The 10684-nt window shown below is 38.8% G+C and overlaps 1 pseudogene; it reads right to left on the reverse strand.

Annotated features, from left to right (window-relative positions):
* Positions 1-320: 320 nt before the first annotated feature.
* Positions 321-1127, reverse strand: LOC138166051 (nucleoside diphosphate kinase B pseudogene; annotated as a pseudogene).
* Between the last annotated feature and the right edge of the window lie 9557 nt (positions 1128-10684).

The raw sequence follows: 10684 nt of genomic DNA on the forward strand, positions 1-10684 counted from the left end.
TAAAAAAAAAAAGGTTTAGAATCCTTATTTAGTCCTACTGTCTAGTTTTCATTTGAGAAACAGAAGCCCCAAGAGGTTTACTAACTTTTCTAGGATCACACAACTAGAATATATTTGAAGCAATATTTGAACCCAGGTCATCCCGACTCAAAGGCCAGTATGCTCTCCACTATTTTACTCTGCTTCTCAGTGATCTACTACTGAAATTCTGAATTCACACCAACATACATTCAGTCTTAAGGGTTTATCAGTAATGAACTATGGCCTATTTTCTTTTTCCACCTAAATAATTAATCTGGGAATCTCTGAATTTAACTCACTTATTGTTTTTTTGTTTTTTATTTCCAAGGCTTTATTGAACAGGATTACAGGGTTGTTTTAGAAAATGATGGTTCCAATTCCTTTCAATCCCCTGGCATGAAATGTTGTATTCAGGGATGGAGACATACATACACATACACACACATACCACAGCTACTAAAAGGAGTAAGTCCAGTATATATCCACTTTTAAAACCCTTATTCATAGACCCATTCATGAGCACAAGACTTATAATCAACCAGTTCTTCTGGCTTAAACCACAGGCTGATCTCCTTCTCAGCACTTTTTACAGAATCACTGCCATGAATGATATTCCTGCCAACTTGAATGCAGAAGTCCCCACGAATGGTGCCTGGCTTGGAATCAGATCGGTTGGTCTCTCCCAGCATCACTCTGCCTGTCTTTACCACATTCAAGCCCTCCCAAACCATGGCTACAACAGGCCCTGAGTTCATATAGTTCACAAGCCCAGGGAAAAATGGCCTGTCCTTCAGGTCAGCATAGTGCTGTTTCAGATGTTCCTCTGAGGTCCTAAGGAACTTCATGCCCATGAGATGGAATTCCTTCTGCTCAAAGCATTTGATGATGTCCCCGACCAGGCCCAGCTGGATGCCCTCGGGCTTGATGGCAATGAAGGTGCTCAGTGTTGGCCATGGTCCAGGGAGGATTGGGCTGGAGCAGGAGAAAGAGGAGTCTGTGGCTGCGGCAGAGAAGGAGGCTGGAGCCCCAGAACCACTTACTGTGTTTTTAAAGTCAGCTCTCCTAGTATCAGCCAAGGCAACCAATAAGCATTCTGAACATACCATATATACATTATTTTTTTTAATAGACATAAATGGAATTTGGATCTGGGCTTAGTACCAAGGAACATGCTCATGAAATCAATAGGGAAGTCCCTGCTTATTCATGGGAGGCTGTGATGAAATTCCCTGTTGTTCCCACTTCTCCCTCTCCCCTGAATGCTTGCTTCATCTGTGTCTGCAGCCCTTGAACACTGGTACCACCCAGCTGGATTCCCACAACCCTTGTGACTCCCTCTTTAGCTCAGGAAGCCTCAGGCATTGGCTTGACAATCAAAGCTACTGTTCCTTCTCAATCTTAGTCAAGGATGGCTCTGAAGTTTGCATGTAAATGGAGAAGAATGACTTCTCCCGAGTAGTGGCCACAACCTCTCATTGCAATTACTCGGATGTGTTTGCCATGAATCCTTTTGGTGGCCAGAGAAGTCACCTTCTCTGCCTGCTCTATTTAAAATGAAGATAATGACACTCACATGGTCTACTCCATAGGGCCATCCAGAGGAAAGTGCTTTGTGAACCATGAAGTATTATATAAATAAATGTCCACTTTCATATTATTTTAGTCTCACTATTAATCAAATTGGTCAGTACCAACTTTCTTGCGTGATCTCAGAATCTGAGACTCTTTCATAAACAAGTTTGTAAACTACTTGAATATCCTTTCAGGATACCTTATCTCCTCATCATATCAAATCTCTTTCCAACATTCATTCAGGCTCATTTACCACTATGTGAAGTAACCATTCGTCCCCAGTTTAAAGGTGAGAAAGCTAAACAAGGCTCAGCAGCACCCTTATGTTCTCCTCTCATCCCTGCAAGTTTTTGTTACTGGGACATCTAAACAAATAAATTCATTGGACATTTTCCACTAAGAAGGTTTATAAACTTTCCCATTAAGACTCGCTAGGATCAGATTGCTGTTTATGCTAGAGGGTGGATTTTAAATCCTTCTTAGTGATTTTAAACTCATTGTGTTCCCCCCCCCCCAATCCTTATGGAAATGGCACAATGATTTCCAAAGCAGGATTCACCAAGAGTAGATGTGGCAGCAATTAAGTTTTATCATGTTTAAACCTTGCTGGTCACTTGTTTTCTAAACTTTAAGGTACCATATAAATATGAGTTCTTCTTCTTACTACTACCAATGTAATACCTTCTCCTGAAAATAGAGATGGGCTACCATTACATCCAAGCTGCAGACAAGATAAATCTACTCTTTAGTACTCAATGTGATCAAAGCAATTGAACATGACCTATACCCTAGATTTTGAGAACTTTTCTTAAAACCGGTTTGATATGATGAATGTTTACAAAATAATAATAAATTCTAACAGTCAGAAGGACCTTCAGTGGTCATTGATTTCATTCTGCACCTAAACTAGAATACTCCCTGACGCATTTATATAGACTGCTCTTACAGGTTCAAGGTGAAGATTAACAATGAAAGGAAACCCAAAACCTCCCAAGGAAGTCCATTTCACCTTTGGAGAGCATGAATTTAGGAATATTTTTCCTTCTATCCTGTCTGAATCTCCCTCCCTTCAATTAATGTTTAATATGAATCAACCAGCTTCCTGAGATTATGTAGAAAGACATTTCTAAATTGAAACAAACAAAAGACTCATAAGTCACCTAATATTTGAAACCTAGACATACATGATAAACTGATCTTCCCTGCCTTACCAAAAAATTAAACAAAGACTAACAAGACTGTTGAAGGCACACTTTTCACCAACACTAAAGTCAGTGTCCAAGAAATTGAATTTCACAAAACTAAGACAGGGCGTTGCTACTTTTATGACAGAGTAGTGCATTTGCCTCTATACTATAGTTTTCACAGAATCACAACATTGGAAAAGACTTCAGAAATTATGTAATCCAACCCCACTTGAAGTAAAATCCGATCTATAGTAACCCCAATAAATCATCATCCAACATCCATCTGAAAACCTCTTGTAATGGAGAATTCACTAACTTCCAAGGCAGTCCACTTCTCCTCACAATAATAATTAGCATTTGTTTAATGCTTTAAAGTTTACAAAGAGCTTTAGAAATATTATCTCATTTGATCCTCCCTAACAATCCTACAAAGTAGGTCTTGCTTATTTATCTACAGTTTCTATATGAGAAAACTAGGCAGACAGAGGTCAAGTGACTTTTCCAGGGTCATAGAGTTTATATGTGCCTGAGACTGGATTTGAACTCAGATTTCCTAAATCTAGACCCAGTGCTCATCACCTACCTGCCTAAAATTTTATGTTGTCCCTTCACCATGCTGGTCACCCTCCTTTGGATACACTCCAGTGGTAGAAATCCTTTCTAAAATGTGGTCCTTGCAAATGTGCATAATTCTCCAGATGTGGTCAAGTACTAATAGTGGCACCATAACCTCACTTAACTCTGGTCACTATGCTTTGGTTAATGTAGCTTAAAATTACATCAGCATTTCTGCCTATAATGTCATGTTATTTATTTACATTGATCTGGTAGTCTGCCCAAAGCTCAATATTCTTTTCAGGTGGAGCCTAGTGGTCAAATCAGGTCCCCTCCCACATCCTGTGCTTGGGCGGGCAATTTTTTTGAACCCAGGTATAAAATTTTATCTCCATCCTTACTAAGTTTTATCTTGTTAAATTTGACTTAGATAATTATTTGCCTGCTGGACGTTGCCTCAAATAGGTGCCTCAAAGTTAAGATGTCCAAAACAGATCCACCCTCCTTTTCCCCCTCCCCCCAAACCAATCTTTCCCCAAACTTCCTAATTATAATAAAAACTTGCATGTATAGAGGACTTTAAACACTTATAAAGAACTTTACATTATACATTTTCACTTTTTAATCTGATGGAAAACTTCTGAAATAATAAAACAAATAATATTTTGTATCAATAAGTTTTATATATATATGTATATATATAATATTTTACATAAATGCTAGCTTTAGAGTCTGCAAAGTGCTTTGAGAATATATCATTTGATCCTCGTGAAAACCTTGGAGAGATATGCTATTAGCATCTTGATTTTACAGATGAGGAAGTAGATAGAGATTAGGTGACCTGTCTAGGATCACACAGTTGTACACCCACAACACACACATGTATATATCTATATATGTATGTGTGTATGTGTGTGTATATGTGTATCTAGATTTGAACTCAGTTTTTTCTGGCTCCAAATCCAGTGCTCTATCCAATGTTCCATGTGGTTGAAATTTGCTTTGTTCACTGTTCCTTCCAGCACCCACTATCTGTAACTCTGATATCATTTATGTATTATTCAAGGGATGGAAAAAAATTGTGAGGCAAGGACATATCCCTAGGTCATTCTTCTAGAGACTTCCCTTAAGGTTTATATTAATCCATTAATCACTATTCATTTGAACTGGCCATTCAACCATTTCCATTCCACCTACCAGCACCACCTGTTAGCTGCAGAGTTTTCTTATGCTGAAGAATATATTGCGAGAAACTCTCAAGTGAATATCTGGAATCTAGGCCTACTGTGTTTATGTAATTCCTTTGATGCAGCAGTCTAGTCTCTGCATAAAAAAGAAATGAGGTTAGTCTGATATGACCTATTCTTGATGAACCCAAGCTTATTCATAGTGATCACTGTTCCTTTCCTAATACTTTCCAGAAATTTGCCAGAATCCAAGTAAATCTCACTGGCTTATAGTTTGAAGAATCCAATTTTCTTGAAAAGCAGGACAATATTTGCCCATTTATCATCCCAAAGAACATTTCCTATTCTCCTTGATTTCTCAGAGCTCATTAACAGTGGCTCAGTACTAACACATGCCAGTTTCTTAATTAGAATACAAGCTCTTAAATAGAATGTAAGCTCATTTGGGGTAAAGACTGTTTTGTTAGGGCAGATACTTTGGTATTTGTGTCCCTTAGCATACATAGTAGGTTCTATGTATGAGACATAGTTGGTAAATTTGCAAATGCTTGTTAGTTGGTGGATTCACTCTTTCAAGATGTCTTATGTCTTGTGTTTCATCTTGTTGACTTGAACCCATAAAGGGAAGCCAGGTGCCATCCACATTGGAGATTTAATAATTATTTTGAATTGAATTGAATTGACAGCAATGTTCTGGTTACTGGAAGGAGGAAGGCAAAGTTTGCTAGCTGCCTCTGTAGCAGTTTTTTTCATTTGTTTGTTTTTATTTGTTTTTGTTTTGGGGTTACTGTTCTGTTTTTACAATTTGCAATGACCAGGAGCCCCTTTTTAAGGTCTCTTTTAATGATAAGTTGACACCCTTAACTAGATCAGCATTACCTAGTTCCAGAGACTTTCACTCAATGCTCATGAAGGTTACCTATAAGGTAGGAAGAACGGGATGGAATGGCAGAGCCCTGAGCTCCCTGACCCTACAGGACTCAGGTTAGGTTACACTAGAAATGTTAGGACACCTCTCTGACTCATTTCTTCCCTCTGATTATATCTTACTATTTACTTCATTGAACCCCAGGCTGACCTATGTCTTGAACTTGTGCCCAAGTCCCTATCAGAGGATCTGCCAGAAATAGTCAAACTATCCTCAAGCTGTCAACATCAGTTATCTACCCATAAAAGATGACTTTTATAAGGAAAGGGCATTGTAATTTCTGGAGATGGTTGTCATGTCATCTTAGCAATATGACAAACATGCACCTCTACCAGGAATTTGTATAAATAGAATATTACCTAGAGAGCACTTACCTATGCCTGTTGGTCTGACATTTATTCTGAAAATTGAAAATCTAATTCAAGGAACATTTCTTGAGTACCTACTATGCACAAAGTGGCATATTAGTCTTCCCTCTAAGAGCTTGGAAGCTCTTATACTTATAAGAGATATATATATTTGTGTGTGTATATATATATATATATGTATATGTATACCTTATACTAGGAATACTATAGCAAGTACATAAATGCATCTGATGCAGGGTAGAATGTGATCTGTCCTTTCAAATATGCTGATCTTAAGAGGAAATATAGTATAAAGAATAGACAGTAAACCACAGAACCAGGAGGAAGCTCTGCCTTTGACCCATGCTGGCTATGTGACCCAGACTAGGCCAAGTCATCCAGCCCCTTGGTGCTCTAGGTCACCAGTTAGACTCTAAGTCAGTGGTAATAAAATCAGATAGAAACGAGGACCTCTAATCCATACATAAATATCCTGTGGGATACACATTGACTTCATTTTTACATGCAATATTTTTGTGTTTGATCGTATTTTTGTTCAGTTTGCTAAACATTTCCCAAATATATTTTAATCTGGCTCTTGCCATACAAGAGAGTGTTGTGGGCAGTAGCCAAATGTTTGACATTGCTGCTCTAAGTCACAGAGAAGGTCTTTATCTGAACTGGTAAGAGGGAGATCCCCCATCTCAGTTAAGTCACAGGTCCAGTGTCTAGCCATTACAAAGGTCCTGTGATCTTGTGACTTGAATGAAGACATAATTGACATTGGAAGATCCACTAGCACATTGGATCATAGGATTATTGATTCAAAACTAGAAGAAAACTTTCAAGCCATCAAGTCCAACAGATGAGGAAACTGAGGCCTAGAGAGATTAAGTTACTTATCCAAGAAGATCTTGACAGGTGAGAGTGGATGAAATTGTCGACCAAAACCTGTAGAGAAAGAAGAGCGCAAAGTATCTTGTGGAACATCCCCACTTAATAGCCAAGAGGGTTGTACTGCATCATTTCATGAGGACAAAAAGAGCCAATTATACAAGTAGACAAACTGGATGACTGTAAAATAGTATAACACTTCAAGATATTTATCATAAGGCACCAAAGACATCCTCTTTTCCATTGAGAAATGTTCAAATTATGTTGGTCACGAATTCAGACTGGATTCATTCCACAATTCCAAGAAAAGAACATCTTGATTGTGATACATTCCTTCTTCATATAGGTAGAAGTATTCATCTCAAACATTGACAGAGACAACCAGAGTCCTGTGGCTGTTATTACAACACATGCATTGAAGGGCATTATTATTTTTGACAGTGAGTCTGCCCTGCCCTGTCCATAATTTCTGAATAAAAATCTTATTTCATTGAATACCACTTATTTCATTGAATGCTTCATCACCATCAACTTCCCTTCCTTCTAATAAGCACAGACTAATAAAATTCTATCAAATCAATTTGTCAAAAGACGTTAGCAAAAATTTAAAAAAAATCTTGTCAGTTTTCTCAAGATTCAACTTGCCATTCCATGCTCAGAAATGGGAGTAATTAGTACTGAATTAGATAGAGAAGCAATGTGGCATCATAGATAGAGTGTTGGATTTGGAGTTAGGAAGGTCTGGATATCAATCCTAAACCCCAACTTTACAAGCTTTGTGACAAAAGGTAAGTCACCCAAACTAACTGATCCTGTTTCTTAATTGATAAACTGAAGCAGTTGGACTGATGGCCTCTAACACCCTTTTAAGTTCCAAACCTACAATCTTCTGAATTAATACCAGGATATGGTTTCAATTATTGCCTCACTTGATTTCTTCTGTATTTGAGAATGCATAGGACAAATGAGAATATATCCAAGATGCAACTTCCTTCATATACCTTCTCTCTTTTTTTTTCCACAGGAGTTTTCATTGCTAGTAACCAATAGAGCTTGACCAAGGAGGGCTCTTTCCCTTTAGATTAGGTCATGTAACCTGAATCCTATCAGATTCATAGTTTACCTGGGCCAACGTGTCATCACCCCTCCTGAGAGGACAATTGACAATAGCAATAAGAGATGGAGGAGCAGGAGGAAGGGAGGTAAGGAAGCTTCTTAAATGAAAAAAAAATTTAAAGAGTTTTCTCTAATAAGTATCTATCTTTATATTCCTAAAGTCTAGCACAAGGCTTCATACAAAATTGCATTGCAGTGCATTGAATTGAATTGAAATGAATCAAATGAACTATAGCACTCCTATGTTTTCCCTCTCAGGTCTTTGCATTTGCTTGGGGAATACAGAAAGAGTGATGGTTGTGAAACACACCTAAAATCCAAACTCCAGTGGTTCCTGCAATCCAAAGTCAGCCTCTCTTCCCAAGACACTCCTTTTCAATCAATACTTTTGGCATAGGACCTGAACTTCTCCCATTCTTATGCAACAGGATTTAATTTTTCCTAAAAGGCTTTGGGACCTGATTGACTCCTGCCTCCATTCCCAGTCACCTTAGGGTATAAAAAGCACCACCAACATGGATCATTGCCCCCTGACTCTGTGGATGTCTGAAGACACTATAACTTGCCCCGCTGACCAGATGAGTTTCCCATTTGGGAACTAGGAATAGAGAAACTAAGTGCCATGATATCCTTGTTGGATATCTTTATGCAATGGTTAATGAGAGCCTCATTTCATCCCAACATGCTGTCATTAGGCCCAAGCCTAAAAACTTTCCAATGAATTTAGTGTACAATTAAATCGACTTCTCCCTAAAAGTAGTCTGGACATTATTTAATGTGTTTGTGATGATTCAGAAGGCACTTGGAGGGTTTCAGTATTATGGGTATGAACTCCAGCAATCCTTAGGTTGTAGCCTGGGGAAGTCTAGGTTAATAAAGTCTTCTGGCTGATGGGATCACGGAACAAAAACAGCTTTGACTATTCTTAGATGGTTTGCTACTCACTAAGCAAAAATTCCTCATATATAGATGTTGAGCTGTGACTTGAAGGTCAATCCTTTGGCATTCTGCTGATCCAAGGGAAGAAGGAAATTAAACACCTGCAGGCCCCACATGGAAAACGTTCAACCTTTGGTTTTCTAATGTGTGGGTTTGGGAGGTCATTAGCTGATTTCACTGTGGCCAGAGTGCAGGGGAAGAGAAATAGCTTCTTAAGACTGCAAGGGTACAGGGCTTTATGTCTGAAGCTCAATCAATTGCTCTGGCCTTGTTGGAAGTAGGGAGAGCCCAGATGCAACGGGAGCGTGGTCTGTGAGCAATGCTTGTGCTGTTTGGTGTGGGCTTCTGCTGGGGACAGGGATGGACCCGTCCCAAAGACATGGAATGGGTTTTACCGTCATCTGAGGTCAAAGTAGGCCTTCATTAAATACCAGCTTATTATCCCAAGTCCTAGCCTTCCAATGCAGCTCTTTTGTTGCCCTATGTTTGCTTCCAGGCTGGATGAAGACAAAAGGGGAATAGATTTTATACAAAATGTTGTTGCAATTTAATGTGTGAGAGGTAACATGTCGTAATGGATAGAGGACTGGTCTTGGGGCCAAGAAGACCTTGATTCAAATTCTTCCTCTGGTATATACTGGCTGTTTGACCCAGGCAAAGTCACAATTTCTGTGAGCACCAGACAAGTTCCGAAGACTAGAGACTATACAGTTATCCCTTCCACATGGAAGCTTTCCCCATCTTTGTTTCTATATATCACAGGTCAGCATGAGAAATTAAAAGGGGGGCAGCTAGGTGGCACCAGCCCTGGAGTCGGGAGGGCCTGAATTCAAATCTGGCCTCAGACACTTGACACACTTATTAGCTGTGCGACCTTAGACAAATCACTTAACCCCAATTGCCTTGCCTTCCCTACTCCAAAAAAAAAAAAAAAGAAATTAAATCAGGATTTGGAGGAGTTTTGTCAAAGCTGCAGACAACATGTGAAGGCCAGCAGATGACACAAAGCCTATAAACTTAACCTAAATTTCACAATAATGTACTGTGAAATTATGTACCACATAAAATAAAAAGAAAAAATCAGACTTCTTCTCAAGTCTGAAGGGAGGGTCAAGAATTTTACATAAATTTTCCAGACCACTGGGGTGCCAAGCCCCTAACCCCCTCAAGTGGAAGGGATAACTATACTCGGTTGTATTATAGATCTACATTTGCAAGGGCTTTACTCTTCTGATTAAATTACAGGTCCAGGCCCAAGTAAATAAGTTGTTCTTTATAAGAAGCCAAGATCTCACCTCTTCCTTCCTAATAAAGATGGGACCCTATAGTTCAATTGCTTCATCCATTAATTTTCTATTTGTTTTGTATGTATTTATTTTGAACCTACTTATCTGTTCTCTTTTTTTAGAATGTAAGCTCCTTGAGGGCAGGACTCTTTCCTTTTTCTCTTCACATCTTTCATGTCCAACACTTAATGCAGTGACAGGTACATAGTAGGCACTTAATGTTTATTAAATTGAACTGAATTATTGAATCGACAGTGCATAGCACTGTGCCTGGCCCAGAACAGCATTTAATAAGGGACTGTTGATTGATTTATTGATCTTTCTTGCAAAACTTAGACTGACCTATTCAACTTAGTTGGTTGAATAGCATCTTGCCTAGCCATTTCATTATTTGTGAGCTTAGTATTGAATTCTTAAGTTGCTGATAAAGCCCACTCTATGTTTGCTCTGACTTAGCTAAGAGGCCCTGTGACATTTCACACTGCTGGGCCTTTCAAACTCAATGACTAATTTTTGTATAGAAAAAAGAATGTGTACTCCCACAGCATTCAGCCTTCCAAAAGGGAAAATTCCAGTTTATAAGGAAAAAAAAAAGCTGTCCCTCATTTATCCACTAGCTATGTTAGCCTGAATTGCCCTGAACACTCATGAG

Source organism: Petaurus breviceps, unplaced genomic scaffold (assembly GCF_028583685.1).
Source record: "Petaurus breviceps papuanus isolate PSGF00001 unplaced genomic scaffold, PetGlider_PUasm1.0 220, whole genome shotgun sequence".
Lineage (NCBI taxonomy): Eukaryota > Metazoa > Chordata > Mammalia > Diprotodontia > Petauridae > Petaurus > Petaurus breviceps.